This window comes from Pleurodeles waltl, chromosome 3_1 (assembly GCF_031143425.1).
Source record: "Pleurodeles waltl isolate 20211129_DDA chromosome 3_1, aPleWal1.hap1.20221129, whole genome shotgun sequence".
Taxonomy (NCBI): domain Eukaryota; kingdom Metazoa; phylum Chordata; class Amphibia; order Caudata; family Salamandridae; genus Pleurodeles; species Pleurodeles waltl.
This window is the reverse complement of record NC_090440.1, coordinates 220,511,487-220,531,079: the sequence shown is the minus strand read 5'-3', so window position 1 is coordinate 220,531,079 and position 19,593 is coordinate 220,511,487.

Sequence of the window (19,593 nt, the reverse complement as noted above, 5' to 3'; positions counted from 1 at the left end):
CGGAGAGAGGAGGAAGACGAAAGGAAGAGGAGAAGGCAAAGAGTAAAGGAGCAAACTACCTAATAAAAAGAGGGGCAAGCACAAGAGGGGGCAAAGAGTAAGAAAACAAAAAAAAAAGAGGAGAAAAGGAAAAAAAGAGAAAGGAAAACGATCAACACAAACATAACAACAAAAGAAGCAATACCACACTAACAGGAACTGACGAGGCATGAAGAGCAAAGAGGGCCAGGAGTAACATCGGACCTCGGCTCGGCTCCAAAACAACCCCTCTCTCCACGGAACAGCCCTGCGTGACGCTGAACGCTATAGAGCCAACACCGTGATCCTTCCCCTCGTACATATACACCAACGACAGCCCTCCCCAGGAGGCCACTTAGAGAGGTACCCCTCTGAACTCTGAACCCCACCTGCCACCCTCTCTCCTCTTCTGCCCACGCTGATCGCCCTCATTGAGACACGGACAGGCACCCCCTTGGATCCCCACCTGCAGGGAGAAACCCGCAACGCCCAGAGGCAAGACGGCGGGTAAAGCACTGTGTAAACCCGCTCACCAACTACTCTTCTCTGAAGCCCTGCGTCAACAGAAATATCCTGCTCCCGCAGCCTCTCCGCCCCCCTCACACGACACCATGTCAGACAATACTCAAGGAGCATCAATGGATCGTATACTGCAGGAGATATCGGCAGTAGGCCGCAAACTGGAAGGTATGGACACTGCCATGTCAGCATTAACAGCGGAAACGAGATCCATGCGCTTGGAAATAGCGGGCTTCCAGTCACAAATCTCCGGACTGGACCATCCAGTAGCGGCCGTGGAAAGTCAAGTGGTCTCACAGACTGACAGAGATCAGGAACTCTTGTACCTTCGCAGCAAGTTAACCGACCTTGAGGACCGAAGCCGCAGAAACAACATCCGCTTCCTCGGATTTCCGGAAGGCATTGAGGGTACAGATATCCTCTCTTACCTGCGAGACACGCTTCCCAAACTAGCCGACATAACATTTGACCCCCCCTCTGGAATTTCAAAGAGCGCATAGACTTGGTCTCAAGAGACAAAACGGACAAGATCGTCCTCGTCCAATCATAGCCTGCTTCCTCCGGCACGGGCAGGTCCGCCAATTGCTACAGCTGTCCCGAAGGCAAGGCCCACTCCGTCTCGGTCCCCTCGAAATCCGCCTTTCAGCAGACTTCTCCAAAGAAACAGCAGATCGAAGAAGAGCCTTTCTCTCCTTCCGCCCTCGCCATCTGGACGTTAAATTCGGCCTCTTCGAGCCAGCCAGGATGTGGATAACTAAGAACGGAGAGTCACGAACCTTCTATGACCCAGAGGATTTGAAGTCATCCCTAGAGGGGCTGCATGATCCGACACAATCCATGGAATTAACAACCCAACCCCCCCAAGACACACAGAACCAAACCAGGGGAATGGGCCAATCGGAAATTGCTCTGGACACCGACGGAAGACCTACTACAGACCCCCAAACCAGGGGCAGAGACCTGGAGAGGTTAACAAAAGGTTTTGATGACAGGGGCCAAGTCCTACAGGCGGTGGCGATGCACACACAACTGCCGGACAGAGACAAGTCCCGATCCCCTTTGAAACCCTAGGTGCCTACTACCTGAAACCAACATGGACACAGTTTTCCTACAAGCCCTCGATATCTACAACCACAGACTGCCATAGAAACGTTGCAGGAAACATAGGAACTTTGATGAAAAATCCCAGACACAGAGACATGATGAGTACTCTACTTTAATGTACACTCCTCAAACATGGAACCACGGAGAACCGCCCCCCCCCCCAGAAGGCTTTAACCGCCTCGGACTGCTCAGACTGTTCGGATTGTGTGATAGTTTTTGTTGGCCCCCGATTACTTTTGTTTCTCAACGTCCCTCCCTTTCATGCCGGGTAACACTTTCCATGTCCCGTATCACTTCTCCCATCTAGAATCAGGACCCATAACGTCCTCTGGAAAATATGGGAACTGACGCAATACCCTTGCACACTACTGGCTTGCCCTGGCAGGGTTGGGGCAAAACGATTCTGAACTGGGTTTTGAGCTCTAGACCCCGATCTACTAACAAACGCAATAGTGACATAATGATGGGCGTTGGTGCAAAGCAGAACAGACCACAGATGCCAAGTCCCAGAGCATATACATGCCACAACCCCTCAGAATAACCAAGGGGAAGCGACCTCAGTAACAACAATACTTGCCCCTGTCCTTTCCTCACGCTTCCCCCACCCCCCCCCGCAAAGGGACGCGGCCAACATGCGCCCTCCCCTCCTCCCCCCATCCTCTGGTCACAAACACATTCCACACCCCCCCGACATAATTGGATGCACCCACGCAGAGGTCTGGGGCGCCCCGTGGGCGCCGCCCCCCTCTCCACCCCGGCGCGGGGCCCGCTGGCCGGGCGTCGAAGCTCATTCGGCCTAGGTTTTAGACCCGCCGGTCAAAGTTCGTGTACTTCGGGATTTGTATCCCGGTCTCCCCTCTTTACCTTCTTTTTTTTAATTTTTTTTTTATTTCTTCTCCCCCCCACTGTCTTCTCTTTATTCTCTTTTCAACTCCTCTTCGTATCCAACGCGCCCGCCACCTACCATTCCCCCCTTCCCTCTCCCCGACATCCTCTTCAGTTCACAGAGTCCACCCCACTCCCCCGAGCTCATACCCCCGGGTGGGCGGACACGGGAAACAAGGATACCCAACCAGATGGGAGCACCGGTGGTTCCCCTCAGGGTGATATCATGGAACGTAAACGGCCTTACCCACTTTATCAAACGGAAGAAAGTCCTATCCTACCTTAATTCTAAGCAGGCAGACATTGCCTTATTACAAGAGACACACCTAGACAGTCTTGAATCTGATAGATTACGACGTGACTGGGTGGGAACCGTCTTGTTTAGTTGCACTCCACCCTCACCCGATACGGAGAATGTCCCAAGAAAAAGCGGGGTGGCGATCCTCTTACGCAAAACCCTCCCTTTCACGGTCGTCAAATCGTGGACAGACCCCGAGGGCCGATACATATTTACCAAACTGAAAATAGGGGACTCAACATTGTGTGTGGGATCAGTCTATGCACCAACAGGTCCCAAACGCCTCTTCTTTCTCCAGCTCAATCGACTTCTAACTGAGATAGGGGCATCCCGTTACGTTATAGGAGGAGACTGGAACCTAGCAAGGGACGCAGCATTGGACAGGACAGGGCCTCTAGACACGAGTCACAACGCAGACAGGGCCATCCAGTCTGATATACTCGCAGATAACGGTTTGGTTGACCACTGGAGGCTGACTCACCCAACGGACAGAGAATTTACCTTTCTCTCGCCGTGCACAGTACCCAATCACGGATCGATTACTTTCTCCTATCCCACAATCTTATGGCCCACACCTTGGAGGACGATATACTGGAGAGAGGCCTATCAGACCACTCCCCAGTCCTTATAGCCATCCGCTTAGGCCTGGTATCTCCGGGCCGAAAACCCTGGAGATTAGCGATCCATCGATATCGATCCCCCCAAGGTAAGTTGCGGCTACAGGACCATGCGACCACTTTCGCCCAAGACAACCTTGGTACGGTTGATTCGAGTCGAACTATGTGGGCTGCAGCCAAAGCCTCGATACGGGGACAGCTCATGCGGGATGCGGTGATAGCGAACAAAGACAGAAAAGTGCAACAAGCGGCTCTGGAACTCGACATACGCCGACTAACCAGACAATACATGGCACACCCCTCCCTTCCAGGCCGCCGAAGTTTAGAGCAAGCACAAATGGCCCTTAATGAGTTATACACCACCCAGGCCGAATTCGCATTACAGAGACTCCAAGGGAGACACTATGAACAGGGTGAGAAGGCGGGACGACTGCTCGCAGCCCAACTCCGTCAAAGAGCAGCCGCCCTAGCCATCCCAGCCATTCGCTCTCCCTCCGGGGACATACTGACCCACCCGCAGGCCATTGCAAACGAATTTGCCCAATTTTATAGACACCTTTACACGCCGGAAACCACGACTAACCTAGCGCAAGCTACCACCTTTTTAAAGAAGCTAGACCTCCCCTCCCTAACAGACGAGGGCCGTAGCCTATTAGAAGGGGAAATAAGCAGACAGGAGATAGATAAAGTCATCTCTGACCTCCCGTACCACAAATCACCCGGAGAGGATGGATACCCTGCAGAATTTTACAAATGGGTAGGGGCAGAGGCGATTGATATCCTATGCGAAGCCCTCAATGAAGCCTGCGAAACACAGACATTAGGGGCCATATCCAACAATGCCACAATAGCTGTCATACCGAAGCCTGGGAGAGATCCTTTATTATGCGGCAGCTACCGACCCATCTCTCTACTAAACGGGGACATCAAAATTCTAGCAAGTGTCCTGGCAAACAGACTACGTAAAGTAATCCCGTCCTTAATACACTATACACAGGTGGGGTTTGTACCGGGCCGCACGTCTAGGAACCACCTACGAACCCTATGCCATACCTTATGGGCGGCCAGAGACTCCCCGGAGTCGGCGCTGGCCCTGTCCTTAGACGCCGAAAAAGCGTTCGACCGCATACAATGGCCCTACCTATTTGCAGCCTTAGAGAGATTTGGTCTAGGCAACAAATTTATCTCCATGGTACGACTGCTCTATGATCAACCCGCGGCCAGAGTCAACTGCGGAGGCTTCCTCTCAGACCCTTTCCCTATCCGAAGGGGTACACGGCAGGGGTGCCCCCTTTCACCTCTCCTGTTCCTTTTGGCGATGGAGCCCTTGGCGGCAGCCATCCGGTCCTCCCCCTCCATAACCGGCCTACCACTACCCGAAGGCACCGCCAAGATATACCTCTATGCTGACGATATCCTCTTAACACTCACGGACCTGGAAAGATCCATTCCGGCCCTATTAGAGGTAATCGAGGACTTCGCAGCCCTATCGGGATACCGTATTAACTGGGACAAAAGTGAGGCACTTCCGCTATCGCGAGTAACCACAAAAGCGGCACTCCTAGGCTACCCATTCCGGTGGACGCCAAAACGTCTTAAATACCTAGGAGTGCTCGTTAACCCTGGACTGGCACACATGGTTGCGGACAACATTGATCCTCTCATCACGCGGATGAAACTGGACTTTGCGAAATGGACCCAGTTAGGCCTTTCCATGTGGGGCAGAGTACAAGCGGTTAGAATGGTGACGGTACCCCGTTTCACCTATATCCTAGGTCTCCTGCCCTTACAAGTGCCCCTCTCCACACTAAGAGGCATTGATGCACTAATTAGATCATTCGTGTGGGGCACAATGCGACCGCGGCTATCACCAGCCAAGCTTTTGGCCCGCCGCATAAACGGGGGAATGGGACTTCCATCAGTGGAACACTACTCTTTAGCCCTCCAAATGTCTCAGTTATCCAATACACTATCGAATATACCAGATCCCCCCTTGTGGATAGCAGTGGAAAAACGACTCCTGACTGCGAACGAAGGACTCGGTGGACCCTACCGTGCAGACCTCCCAGCCACTAACTCAGTGAATCCTATCCTGGTGGCGACCAGGGCATCCTGGCAAAGGGCCCACCGACTGTTTGGGGTCCACCCCCTCATACATGCCCAAGCGCCCCTGTGGCACAACAGTGGCCTACGCATAGGTACTCCATTGGCCGCAATGGAAACAGGCAGGCATCCTCACCCTCTCACAGGTCCTGGAGAACGATGTGCTCAAACACTTCCCCAAGATACGGGAGGAGTTCGGCCTACACCCGAACTAGGAATGGAGATACATGCAACTCAAGCATTGTCTCTCCCAAGGGAATACACCTCCACAGCGGGGATCCCTGCCCTCACCGATAGTGGCTTACCTGCAGCAATGGGGACAATGCAAGGGAGTAATGTCGGGTCTATATGATCTAATTATTCGACGGCTTTACTCCCAACCGCTAATGGACAAACTACGTCTACGGTGGCAAACCAGGCTGCAGCAGGATCTAGACCCAGACGATTGGGAAGCTACCCTAGAGACACTAGACAGAGGCACCCGGGAAGCACGCTTGAAATTCTGCCTCTTTAAAATCTTACATGAATGGCACTGGTCCCCAGCGAAACTGCATAGGACTGGACTCCTCCCGCATGCGAACTGCTGGCGATGTCCAGAAACATCCTGTGACCTGATACATATCTTAGTAAACTGTACAACAGTAAGACCACTCTGTGATGCTGTGAGCTCCACTCTGGCTGAAGTAATGTCACTTCCGTCACCACTTCCTCCTGCCCTTATACTTCTGCAAGATACGACCTCCCTACGAGACCTCCCTAGACCACACAAGAGACTGTTGCACACAGCGTTAGCTACTGCAAAAATTTGCATACTCAGACACTGGCGGTCAGAAACCCCCCCAAGCCCGGAGGAATGGATTACAGCCATGATCCGCACTGCTATGCATGAACGGATCATCTATAACTTACAAGACCAAGCTCAATTATTCCTACAGGTATGGGCTCCCTTCCTCACAAGGGGGCAATAGTGCCCTACCCGGAACCACCACTGTTCCCTTCTCCCTTCCCTTTCCCTCCCCTCCCCCACATGCGTCTCTTCCCCACTCTCCCTCTCGCTCCCGTACCTCCCCCTCCCTCTGTATTTTCCCCCCTCTCCCCCTCCTTATCTCCCCTTCTCTTCCTCTCTTTTCTATTCTTTTCCCCTCTCCCACTCTTCCTTTTCTTTCCTCTTCTTCCCCTTCTCCCTCTCCCTTTTCCTACTGTTTCTTCTTCTTTTCTCCTTTTTCCTCTTTCTTACTTTCTATCCTCTCTCATTCTCTTTCTCTCTCCCTCTCGCCCCTTATCCCCACGTCCCTTTCTAAAATACCCACTAGATATGATTTAGAAACCGTTCTCATATTATTAAAATGTATTAACATCATGTATAAGGCTCCAAACAGACCTCCATGGTAGATTCTTTTCCCCATGTCGTCAGCTAGTCACCTGGTCCCAACCGAAACTGACCACAGAGTTGACATGAGCTGCAACACCCATTATCCGTGCAGCAACATCCCTCGCTTCCCAGGGTGGCACTCCCCGGTACTTTCGTCTGAACAGGTACAACCTACCCTTTACCCTCATATCTTTACCCTCTTTAAACCCCCCCACATAGCCTAAAATATGTTGGAAGTGAACTCTACCTCAAGTTTTTATATTATGACTGATACCTTGTTTGTGCCTTACGACGGGACCCTGATCCCACTGACTCTGTATCATATTGTGTTATTAACAATAAAAGAAAAGTAAAAAAAAAAAAAAAGAATAAACTCAAGCAGTTTTATTACAAGTTGACAGCCAGGTTAATGTGAATCAGTCTCCAGACATGCTATACAAAAATCACAACAGGATAACAAAACCTCCTGAAGAAATGTAGGCGCATTGGCATAAGGCATAAAAGAAGTTCAGTTATAGCAATACAGAACATTAATAATAAGATTTGGTGTTCAGAAAGCAATCTTCAATTATCTCTCCTAAACATGAATAATGTCATCCACCTTAGGATCTAAATTAATCAAAGTTTTAAGTCTAAGGGAAAATTTCAAAAATCAGGAAACGTTAGAAAAAAGGGAAAAATTTAAAGACTCATGCACTCAGCTTTTTATAAGCTCCATCAAAAGCCTTCTTAGAAGTAGAAGATTAAGGGCCAGATTTACAAAAAGTGGCACTGCATCCAGTGCAGCGCCACTTTTCTTGTGCCCCTTAGTGCGCCCCTAACGTCACAGTGTGTGTGCCGTATCTAAGAAATGGTGCACCATGGTGGTAGTTAGGGAACTAGCATCAAAGGTTTTGACACTAGTTTGGAGCTTTGCAGGAATAGCGTTAAAAAGGTTGACGTTAATCCTGCAAAGCCTATTGAGGCCCACTGTAAACAATGGTGTGCCTCCTTTTAATGCCTACTCAGAGCAGGCGTTAAAAGTGCTGCAAAAAAATGATGCATTGAAATCTCTTAGATTTCCTTGCACCATTTGTTTGGCCCCCATAACAGGGAAATGTCCCCTTTGCATACATTATGCCTGCTGCAGGCATAATGTAGTGCAAGGGGTAACAAAGAGGTGCAATGTATGCATTGCACCACTTTGTAAATTTGGTGCTGCTATTTTGGCCTCAGTGGCTACATTAACATAAAAACAATTACGCTAATATGGTGCAAGGAGGCGCTAGGGGCTCTTAAATCAGTCCCTATGTGTTAGCCAAAGCTACACTAAAAAGTAAGGGATAAAAATGAGTAGGGAAAACAGAGGTCTGTATCTCTCACAGTCCAAAGGAGATCTGCCTAACAACCTATGTGAGCGCTAATTGATATTCCCTAAATCCTTTTAAGTAACACCCCTTGTTCACTCCATCAGTGGTTTTTATTTTCCTTTTCCATTTTCACGTTTAAGCTGCAACATCTACAGTTTCTCCCGTAGCAGTCCTGAGAACGCTGATGACCTTGGTCACCTGCAACATTTCTGAAAAGGGACTTTCAGCTAACACCTGGTTTCTCCATGTTCTTTCATCAAGGGCTTTTCTTAAGCTCTCTGTGGCTAAGGCAGTGTAACACTATTCCCAAGCTAACATTTCATGTGAACATTCCTGCAAAGAAAAAGACATGTAAGCAGAAATGGAAAACAGCATTTCAAGTTAAATTTAGGCCTATTCATGTCAAGGTAAAATGTCTAATATAATAGAGCCCTTTTAAAATTTGTTTCAACTGTGCACCTGTAACTACAAATAATTGAGAACATCAGTACATGAATTCAAATTAGAATCATATCACAGTTTAAATAAGAACAAGGAAACTTTTAAATACTCAAGTGTTACTACAATTGTGAACTATATTTAAATGCAATATGAAAACATTAGTGCACATGTTTACACGATTTCTTCTTATACATGATGTTAATACATTTTAATAATATGAGAACGGTTTCTAAATCATTTCAAATTACTACATTTCATTTAATAAGGTTAAGACACAAAGTTTATGATTCTCTAGTTCTATAGGGAATGCACTTCAATGTAGGGCACAAGTGTATCAATTTACATTAATAAGATTAGATCACACAGAGTATTCTGTGCAAAGTGCACATGTGTATTGCATATTTGTGATGTGTAGGGGTGGAGTCAAACTTGTGGAGTACTCCACACTATATTTAGAAACAACCAAGGTATCCATGCTCATGATCAATTAGGGCACAGGAGGAAAGTACAGCTGTCCATTTTAGAAGTCAGCAGAATCTGGATAAAGAAGAAACCAAACTGCCCAGCCTGCTATAAAGTTGGCAGAAGAGAAACGCGATCTGTGATCGTCTGTATCTGCGATGGGCTTCACTATGTTGAATGTATATCAGGTGCATTGTAAGCGTTTTATAAAAACAAAGTGGAACCATTATTTACTTTCAAATTTTGTAGTATCAAATGCTTGTCTACCTCTTTTTTCTGTCATGACATGTATGTATGCAATATATTGCAGCATTTATATAGTGCCTCATATCACTTTCTTGACAATATGGCTTGTTATAAAGTCTCTGCAGGCAGCAAAAGCACAATTTACAACTTGCATGAAAAAAGTGTAACATCAGCTGGCATTTGGCATGCTGTTATACTGCTAGACACCATTGATGTTTGACAGAATACCGCTAAATATAGCAGCCAATAAATATAACTCATGGTATTGAAATAAAAAAAGTGACAAAATGGTGTATTCTGGGCTGTGCAATGTGATTTATGGAGGTAAAATGAAGTGGGTGGAGGTTTAAATCCAACCACCAAAAATAGGATAACTGGTTGCCATGACAACTCTTTTGTTACCTTTTTAAGTAGCATGCAAATATAAGCATTGGCAAAGCCAATAGGTCTCGCCTATGCAAGAGCTTTTGGCTTTGGCAATGTGTTTTGCCGTGTTATACACCAGTGTGACAGCTGTTCAGCATGGTTAAAAGTTAGTGACATGGAGTGTTAGAGTGGAGTGGGGGAGTAGACTGCCATAGAGTGGATTTGTTGGAATGTCATAGTGTGAAGTAGGAGGAGCAGAGTGTTGAAGAGTTGAGTAAAGGCATGTAGAGTTCAGTGGTTCAGTGGCAGAGAGTGTTGTGGAATGGGGTGGTGTGGAATAGGGTAGAGTGGGTTGAAGTGGATTGAGGTAGTGGGGTGGATTGGAGTGTGGTGAATTGGAGTGGGGTGAATTGGACTGACCTAGAGTAGGGTAGATTGATTGGAGTGGGGTGGATTGGTGTGGGGTGGATTGTAGATTGAAATGGGGTGAAGCGGATGGGATTGGGGTAGATTTGCATGGGGTGGATTAGATTGGATTGGGGAGGGTGGTTTGGACTGGAGTGATGTAACTGGGGTGGGGTGGATTGGATTGAAGGGAGGTGAAGTGGAGTGAATTAGATTGGACAGGAGTGGGGTGGAGTAGATTGGACTTGAGTGGGGTGATTGGATTGGAGTATGGTGGATTGTGGTTGATTGGAATGGGGTTTGGTGGGTTGGATTGGGTGGGCTGGATGGATTGGAGTGGGGTGGACTGAACTGGGATGTGGTGGGTGGATTGGATTCGGATAGAGTGGGTGGCTTGGAGTAGAGTGTGGTGGATTGGAGTGAGTGGGGTAGAATGGAGTGAGATGGATTGAAATGTGGTGGGGTAAATTGGATTGGAGTGTGGTGGTCTGCAGTGGGAAGGACTGGATTGGAGTGGATTGTGGGGGATTAGATTTGGGAGGGTGTGTTGGAGTGGATGGGGTGGACTGGAGTGAATTTAAGTGGGGTGGATTGCATTAAGGTGGGGTGGATTAGAGTGCATTGCGGTGGATGGATTGGATTGAAGTGGGGTTGACTGAACTGGGATGTGGTCTGGTGGTTTGGAGTGGCGTGAGTTAGATTGTAGTGGGGTGGATTGGAGCAGAGTGGATTGGACTGGAGTGGTTTGGAGTGGGGTAGGCTGGATGGATTGGATTGGATTGGAGTGCGGTGGACTGAACTGGGAGGAGTGGGGGTGAATTAGGGTAGAGTGGGTGGATTGGAGCAGAGTGGGGTGGAGTAGAGTGCATTAGAATGTGGTGGAGTGTATTGGGGTGAGCTGGACTGGAGGGGTGGATTAGATTGGAGTGGATTGAACTGACATGATGTGGATTGGATTGGCATGGGGTGAATTAGACTGGAGTAGGGTGGACTGGAGTGTGCTGTATCGAATTGGAGGGTATTGTATTGGGGTGGGTGGAGTTGAGTGGATTGGATTGAGACAGATTGGATTGAGTGGGGTGGATTAGATTGAGTGGGGTAGATTAAGGTGGGGTGGGGTGGATTGTATTGTGTGCAATGGATTGGTTTGGGGTGGACTGGATAGGTGTGAGGTTGATTTGATTGGGATGGGGTAGACTGGAATGGGTGGGGTGGATTGGAGTGGGGTGGGTTGGATTGGAGTGAATTGGATTGGTTTGGATTGGAGTGGAATGGGGTGGATTTGATTGGAGTGGGGTGGATTGGAGTCGTTGGATTGATTAGAGAGGGGCAGATTAGAGTGGGGCAGATTGTTTTGGATTGGAGTAGGAAGACTGGAGTGGGACAGATTGTTTTGGATTGGAGTGGGGCACATTGTTTTGGATTGGAGTCAATCAATCAATCAATCAATCAATTTATAAAGCGCGCTACTCACCCGTCAGGGTCTCAAGGCGCTGGGGGGGGGAGCTATTGGTCGAATAACCATGTCTTGAGGCATTTTCTGAAGGCCAGGAGGTCTTGGTTCTGGTGTAGTTGGAGCGGTAGGGAGTTCCAGGTCTTGGTGGCGAGGTAAGAGAAGGATCTTCCTCCGGTGGTGGTGCGGTCAATGCGGGGGACGGAGGCGAGGGCGAGGCTGGCGGAGCGGAGCTGGCGGGCGGGGGTGTGGAAGGTGAGTTTGTTGTTGAGGTAGGCCGGACCTGCGTTGTGGAGGGCTTTGTGTGTGAGTAGTTTGAAGGTAATCCTCTTCGATACGGGTAGCCAGTGTAGCTCTCTGAGGTGGGCAGAGATGTGGTTGCGGCATGGAACAACAAGGATGAGTCGGGCGGAGGCGTTTTGGATACGTTGCATCTTCTTTTGTAGTTTGGCTGTGGTTCCTGCATAGAGCACGTTGCCGAAGTCAAGTCGGCTGCTGACTAGGGCGTGGGTGACTGTTTTTCTGGTTTCGAAGGGAATCCACTTGAAGATCTTGCGGAGCATGCAGACGGTGTTGTAGCAGGAAGAGGAGACTGCGTTGACCTGCTGAGTCATACTGAGTGCTGAGTCAAGGATGATGCCCAGGTTCCGTACTTGGGTGGTAGGGGTGGGGGCTGCTCCGAGGAAGGTAGGCCACCAGGAGTCGTTCCAGGCGGAGAGGTTGCTGTCGAGGATGAGGACCTCTGTTTTGCCTGTGTTTAGCGTGAGGCGGCTTGATTCCATCCAGTTGGCGATGGCGTGAAGTCCCTTGTGGAGGTTGTTTCTTGCTCTTGTGGGGTCTTTCGTGAGGGAGATGATCAGCTGGGTGTCGTCTGCATAGGATACTATGTTGATGTGGTGGGATCATACGATGTTGGCGAGGGGAGCCATGTAAACGTTGAAAAGTGTTGGGCTGAGAGAAGATCCTTGAGGGACGCCACAGATGGTTTTGGAGGATTTGGACAGGTAGGGCGGAAGGCGGACTCTCTGAGTTCTGCCGGAGAGGAAAGAGGAGATCCAGTCGAGGGCCTTGCCGTGAATCCCGGTGTTGTGGAGGCGTGTTCAAAGGGTGTGGTGACAGACGGTGTCGAAAGCTGCGGAAAGGTCCCAGAGGATGAGTGTTGCGGTTTCGTCTTTGTCGAGCATGGTCCCGATGTCATCTGTGGCAGCAATGAGTGCGGTCTCCGTGCTGTGGTTCTTGCGAAATCCGGATTGGGAGGTATCGAGCGCTTTGCTGTCTTCCAGGTAGCGGGAAAGTTGGCTGTTCACGATTTTTTCAATGACCTTCGCTGGAGAGGAGGGAGATAGACCGGTAGTTAATGGGGTTATCTGGATCTGCTTTGGGTTTCTTCAACAGGGCGTTGACGTCGGCGTGTTTCCATCTCTCCGGGAAGGTGGCTATCTCGAAGGATTGCGCAGAGGTGGGGTGCGATGATGTTGCTGGCTTTGTTGAAGATCTGGTGCGGGCAGGGGTCCGAGAGGGAGCTGGAGGAGTGGATGGAGGCCATGGTGTTGATGGTGTCTTCATTGTTGACGTGGGTCCAGGAGCACAGAGGGTTGGTGTTGTTTGATGTGTTGGGTTCGTGGTTGTCTGTGGTTGGCTGATGGGTCTGGGGTACAAAGCTGTTGTGGATGTCTTCGATCTTTCAACGGAAGTGAGTGGCGAGGGAGTTGCAGAGTTCCTGTGATGGCGAGGGTTCGTGGGAGCAGGTCCTGGGGTTGGAGAGTTCTTTGATGATGCCGAAGAGCTCTTTGTTGTTGTGGGCGTTGGTGTCTATTCGGCTTTTGTAGTTGGTTCTTTTGGCAGTGCGGATCAGCTGGTGATGTTTGTGGATGGCAGTCTTGAGGGGGGTGTGGTTGGATTCGGTGGGTGCAAGGCGCCAGGTCTTCTCCATTCTTCGACATTCCCGTTTGGAGGCCTGCAGGTCGGGGTGAACCAGCTGGCCTTGGGTCTGTGGTGGGAGTCTGAGGGTTGTTTGAGTGGTGCGAGGGTGTTGGCGCAGTCTTCTAACCATTTGTGCAGTTAGGTGGCGGCTGTGCTGGGGTCCCGGGTCCTGGGAGGAGGTGCCTGGGTGAGGGTGGAGATCAGCTGTTCTGTTGAGATTCTGTTCCAGTAGCGCCGGGGGGGTTTAGTGGTGAGGTGGTGAGTGACCGGCTTCTGAAAGGAGAAATGGATTCAGCGATGGTCGGTCCATAGGAGTTCGGTGGTGAAGCTGAAGGAGATGTGGTTGCTGGCTGAGAAGATGGGGTCGAGTGTGTGTCCTGAAGTGTGGGTGTGTGATGTGACAAGTTGCTTGAGGCCGAGGTTGGTGAGGTTGTCAATTAGGTTGGTGGTGTTGATATAGTTGTTGTTTTCTAGGTGGAAGTTCAGGTCGCCGAGGAGGATGTAGTCCATTGAGGTGAGGGCTTGGGAACTGATGGCGTCGGCGATGGCATTGCAGAGCTGCGGTCTAGGGCCTGGGGGTCTATAGACCAGTGTTCCTCTGAGGGTGATGTTGGCGTTGATGTGGATTTTGAAATGGAGGTGGTCGGCGGATTTGATGGTGTCGTGGGAGCTGGTGGAGACTCTTATGGTGTTTTTGTGGACTATGGCGATTCCTCCTCCTGGTTTGTTGCTGCGGTCTCTTCTGGTGATCTTGTAGTTTTCTGGTATGGCTATGGCTATGTCTGGTTCCGAGGCAGAATTCATCCAAGTTTCGGTGAGGAATGCGACGTCGGGCGAGGATGTGGTCAGTAGGTCCCAGAGTTCGATTGCGTGTTTGTAGACGGAGAGGGTGTTAAGCAAGATGCATCTTAGGCGGCTGTCTGAGGCTTTGAGTTGGAGCTTGGAGGATAGGTTGCAGGTGAAATTGCAGACTTTGCAGGAGAAGGGTCCTTTGGTGCACATCGGAGTGGACTGGAAGCAGATAGGGGAGCGTCCTGGATTGAGGGCGTGGAGGTCATCGGCAGTGTAGTGGTGATTGGTGGTATGGGGGCATGTTGGGCATGGGGTCTGACGCTAGGCTTGCCTTTGACAGACGGGCTCCAAACAGCAGCATATGGACTCGCAGGCTCTACCCTAAAAAAGAAAAATTACCCCAGTTTGTTCTAAATAAAAACTAGACCCACAGACAGGCTCGAAGGGTGCTGTGCTAAATCAGGACATAATACTCCGTAGTAGTAGTATACCACAAGCAGAGTGCATGATCGGGGCCTATTGGGCAGTGGCAAGAAGAGTGCAGTTTTTGTCGGAGTACTAAGAGAAAAAACACAATATTTTTGTAAAATAAACAATATTTATGAGGACTTCAAAAACAAAGATGGCGTGTGTCTGCGGTTTTGTCTGTGTGTCTGTGTGTATGTAGAAATTCCAGGTGAAATCCGACTAACATCTCACAATACCCAACTGAAAGCATCTGTACCCAACTATTTATCAGAAAATACAGTTTTTTGGGGGAGGAGGGGTGTAACACCCCAAACACACCTCCTGAAGCTACACTGTATGTAGCTATAGTCATTCTAAAACCAGAAACTCCCCAGCCAAAGCAGCAGGGACCACTCACCAAAACTAGAAATGGGTACATTTTGCCTCTGCAGGCCCTGAATCAGTTCCCCCAAAGACATCTGCAACAATGAGAAAAATGCTAAATCACCCCACACAACCATACCAAATAGATAGTTGCAAGTAGCCCAAGTCAACGCCAAACAAAAATAAAGATCCTGAATAAGAGGATAGTTTGTTTTTTTAACAATTATGAACAAAATGAACAATAATAAGCAAACAAATTACAAATACATGCTCAAGAAAAATGGATCAATAGCAATAGCAAAGCGAAGAGGAAGAAAGGGTCAGATATATCAAAAAGGCACTTTGCGATTGTCTAAAAGGGATATTTTGCGATTCACTATTAGGAAATCACAAACTGCAATATATTACAGTGTGTTTAACACTGTTAGCGATTTGCAGTGGGTCGCATTAATATTCATAAGGCAGGTCGCAATTTGCGACCAATTGTGAATGGTTACAATCACAGGAATGGTGGTCTGTGGGGTCAGCAGACCACCACGTCTTTGATTGTTTTTTAAATAAAGCATTTTTTTTTTGCAATGCATCCAGTTTTCCTTAAAGGAAAACAGGATGCATCACAAAAAGAAAACAGAAAAGTTTCCTTTTTATTTTTTAAGAGCAGGTATTGGCCCTTGGGACTGCTGCCTGCTCATAAATTTTTTATCACCCCCATTCATTTCTTGGGGACCCTCCCTATTGTGAACGGGTTACCAACAACTTGAAATTGGTAGTAACTATGATTGTTTTGCAACTGCATTCCCGGTCAGAAAAACAATAATACATGGCCCTGTGAGGCGCTATTAGGAAGGGACACCCTTGGCACACCCCTTCCTAATAGCGAGTCGCAATCCCTATTCTCACAAAATAGAGATGGTAAATGGCAAAAAGCCTTTTACCGGTCACAAATGGCACGATTGGCCGTTTGTGACTGATAAAAGAGCTTCATATATCTGGCCAAAATTCTGTTAAAAAAAGGAATAACGAAGCACATAGGACAATAAATAAAACTTCCCACTGAAAAAATGAACACAAGAATATCATTAGGGGTGACAGATAGTTCTTTGTCAGCAAGGTGATGGCACAGCCTCGGGACTTCTCCTTAAGGATCACAGATTTGAGAAGTACGAGTTGATAGAACCAGGAACACAACATAATGCGCAGGGGAGGTTTGAAAGCACCGGGACTGAAACCAAATAACTTTCAACACTAAAGAAACCAATATCAGGACTCAAAACAGTGGACTGTACATAGATGCCACATCACGTGTGAAAATGACATTACTTTTTAAAGTAAAACTTTGAAGACGCTTGCGACAGACAGACTTTTAAGTGGTGATAGAAAATGGTTAGGAGCTTTTTGCCTTCAGACTGAGAGTCAGACTTGTTAACCACTAAGACACAAAAAGGAAGCATCTGCCAAGAGGCAAAAACAACTTCAGAACGAATACAACAATTGAGTGTCCAGAGCAAAAAAGACGATGGTTTAGAAACAAGATCAGAGCCCAAGGTTGAAAAGGCTACAGCTGACAGAACTAGAATGCACATACTCACAGAACCATCGCACATTTGAGTCACAATGGGGTTTAAAGCATATACCTGGGAAAAGGAATAAGGACATCCATGAAATAACCCCTGGAAGCAGAACAATCACAAATGCATTGCAGAAGGCCTTAGATGCCAAAAATCTCAAAAACGGGCTGACAACCTTGAAATGTAAAACCATTTCCTTGAGCCGCTGCTTCTGTCTGCTTAAAGAATTAAAAAATTGACTTGATTCTTATTTGTGAGATGTTTGATGCCCTTTGTGATTCCAGGTCTCTCAAATGTTTCAGCTCCATGTGTGAGCAGCTCACAAGTTCCTCTTCTCCCCTCCCCCACATCCTCAGCCACACTCTCTAGATCCCATTATAAAATCAGAACTACACATCCCAGAATGGAAATAAAAAACTGGATCCTGGGAAACTAGATATATATTCCCCAAGTTGTTGATACTGATCACGGCAGGGAGTCCCACTGATCCAGGTCATAACATAAATCTAGCCTTTCAAAATTCTCATTGAAGACACTGTATAGCCATGGGAAATGGTCCCATCCTTGGAGACCACTACCCCTCTAAGGTCAGAAGATATATACATAATCAATAATTTGTATAGCATTCCAGAAAACTGCATGGGCACATTCTAGCCCCCAGTCTGAATACTGAATCAGCACTGTAGGTGGAGACGAGTGGAACACATGACTGGGAGATTGAAGCACAACCAGTTCCATGCACTATAGTGCTGGGGCCATTACACAAGCCACACAGTGGCTTAACACAGTACATAATGAGACAGGGGCATCATGAGCAACCTCCACCCGCTGAGCAGCTTAAGAGGTTGTGGATGCCACTGAGCAATTGTTTTTAGTGTTTAGGGGATAAAGTACCCCCTGCCCTGTATTGTAATTGCAATAGCAAGTCACTGAGAAGCTTCATAACCATATAGAGAAACTACCCCGAAGGTTGTGTTCCTTTATAATGTTTTGGAGCTCGAATGTGACTTGCAATATGCTTATCACGTATGCCAGGGATAGGTTATCCGAAATAATGTATGGTAACACCATCACCTTTCCCACACATAACTCAAAACCTTGGTGCGTAGCTCTTTCATAAAAAATAGCAAGCATGTTTACAAACTTGAGAGTAAAAATAACAAATTTAGTACAAAATTGAACATACCAAAAACCTGTTAGGTATTTGTTGTAAACAGATATTAGAAACTCTTCAATACAAGTAAGTTAAAAAAGAAAAAAGCTGTATTAGCTCATAATGTGTAAACAGATGCAGAAGGATTGTAGCTTAAGTTAGGAGTAAGCAGTGAAAAACAATTATCTCTGCTTGGCATTGTAAGCTGGTAAAATAGAGCAGAAGAAATAAAAGGAATGTTCTGTTTTCATAGCGTTAAACAGCTGCTCATATTATTCTCTGTGACCTGACTTGCCTTTCATTTTGGCTGCTGGCTCTGGCAGCAGGTATTGTGACTTTAGAACTTGACTGAACTGACCTTATAACATTCGAGGTCTGGCGTCTTTTCTTTGAAATCGGCGACTTGGTGCTTCACAAGTCTATTATAAAGAAATTAGAGACTGACGTTTATAAAGGGATTACAGAATCCCATGTATTATAAAACATTTGTATTGGTGTTATTATGTACTTTGCCTTTGATCATAGATGCTGGTCTCCAAAGAGAAGCTAATAAGTACCTCAGCAACCTCTTGTAATAGTTTTATCATGATGGAGCTTTGCGGTAGTTGAGCAAAGGAACAAGAGAGCATGAAATACAGAATTATGCCGAGAAGAATGAAGGATGGATTATGAATGGATGGAGAGAAGGATGGATGGAAGTGAGAATGGATAGAGTGATAGTTGTAGAAAATAATGGGGATGGATGGGCAGTCCAAGAGGCCAATGGAGGGCTGACTGGAGAGATGGATGGAGAGGTGGAAGGATGTATGGATAGAAGAAAGATGAATGTCAAAAAGGAATGAAGGATGGAAGAAGGAAGAAGGAAGGATGAATGATGAAGAGAATGGATGGAGATATGTATTCCTGGATAGAAGAAAAGATGGATGGATGAGAAAAGGAAGAGACCATGGATGGAGAGAAAGACTGATGGATGGATGGGTGGATGGATTGGTGGAAGAAACCATGAATGGAGAGAAGGATGGAAGTGTGTGTGGACGGATGGCTGAAAGAAGGCTGGATAAGTGAACAAAAAGATAGATGGATGGAGAGAAGGGATGAAATAGAAAAAGTGTTGACTATGGATGAATGAATGTATAGATAAATGACAGAAAGTAGGCTGGAGATCAAGATGGATAGATGATTGGATAGAGAAGGACACGATGGAAACAGTGGAATTAAATGAAAGAGCAGAGGTACAAAAGAAGGACAAAAGAATGATTCAAAGAAGGAAAGATAAATTGAGGATCCATCCAATATTCCTAGAGTGCACAAGCCAGTCTTGCAGAAGTGCCCTTTCACAACTCCTGGAAAAACCTATACCTTCTTAAATTTACTCATTTGAAAACATAAAATGCACATTATGACTCAACTTTTTCGTAATTTTCTTCAAAAGGCATGACCCCTTCAACATCTTTGAGTCACATGCAATCTTTCATGAATTTCGTTCTTTCATCAGCTATAGAACTTTATGGAAGGCCTCTACCTTTTTTAGCAAAATGGGTGTAAAATACTCCTTTTGGTCACATTGTTTTCCTAATTCCCCTGAGGAGGCCATCACGAATAAGTGCAGAGATTGCTCTTATTGCTTGTTGTTCATTCAATACCATTATGGTTATCAGGGTATGATTCAAATTGGCAAATATATTATT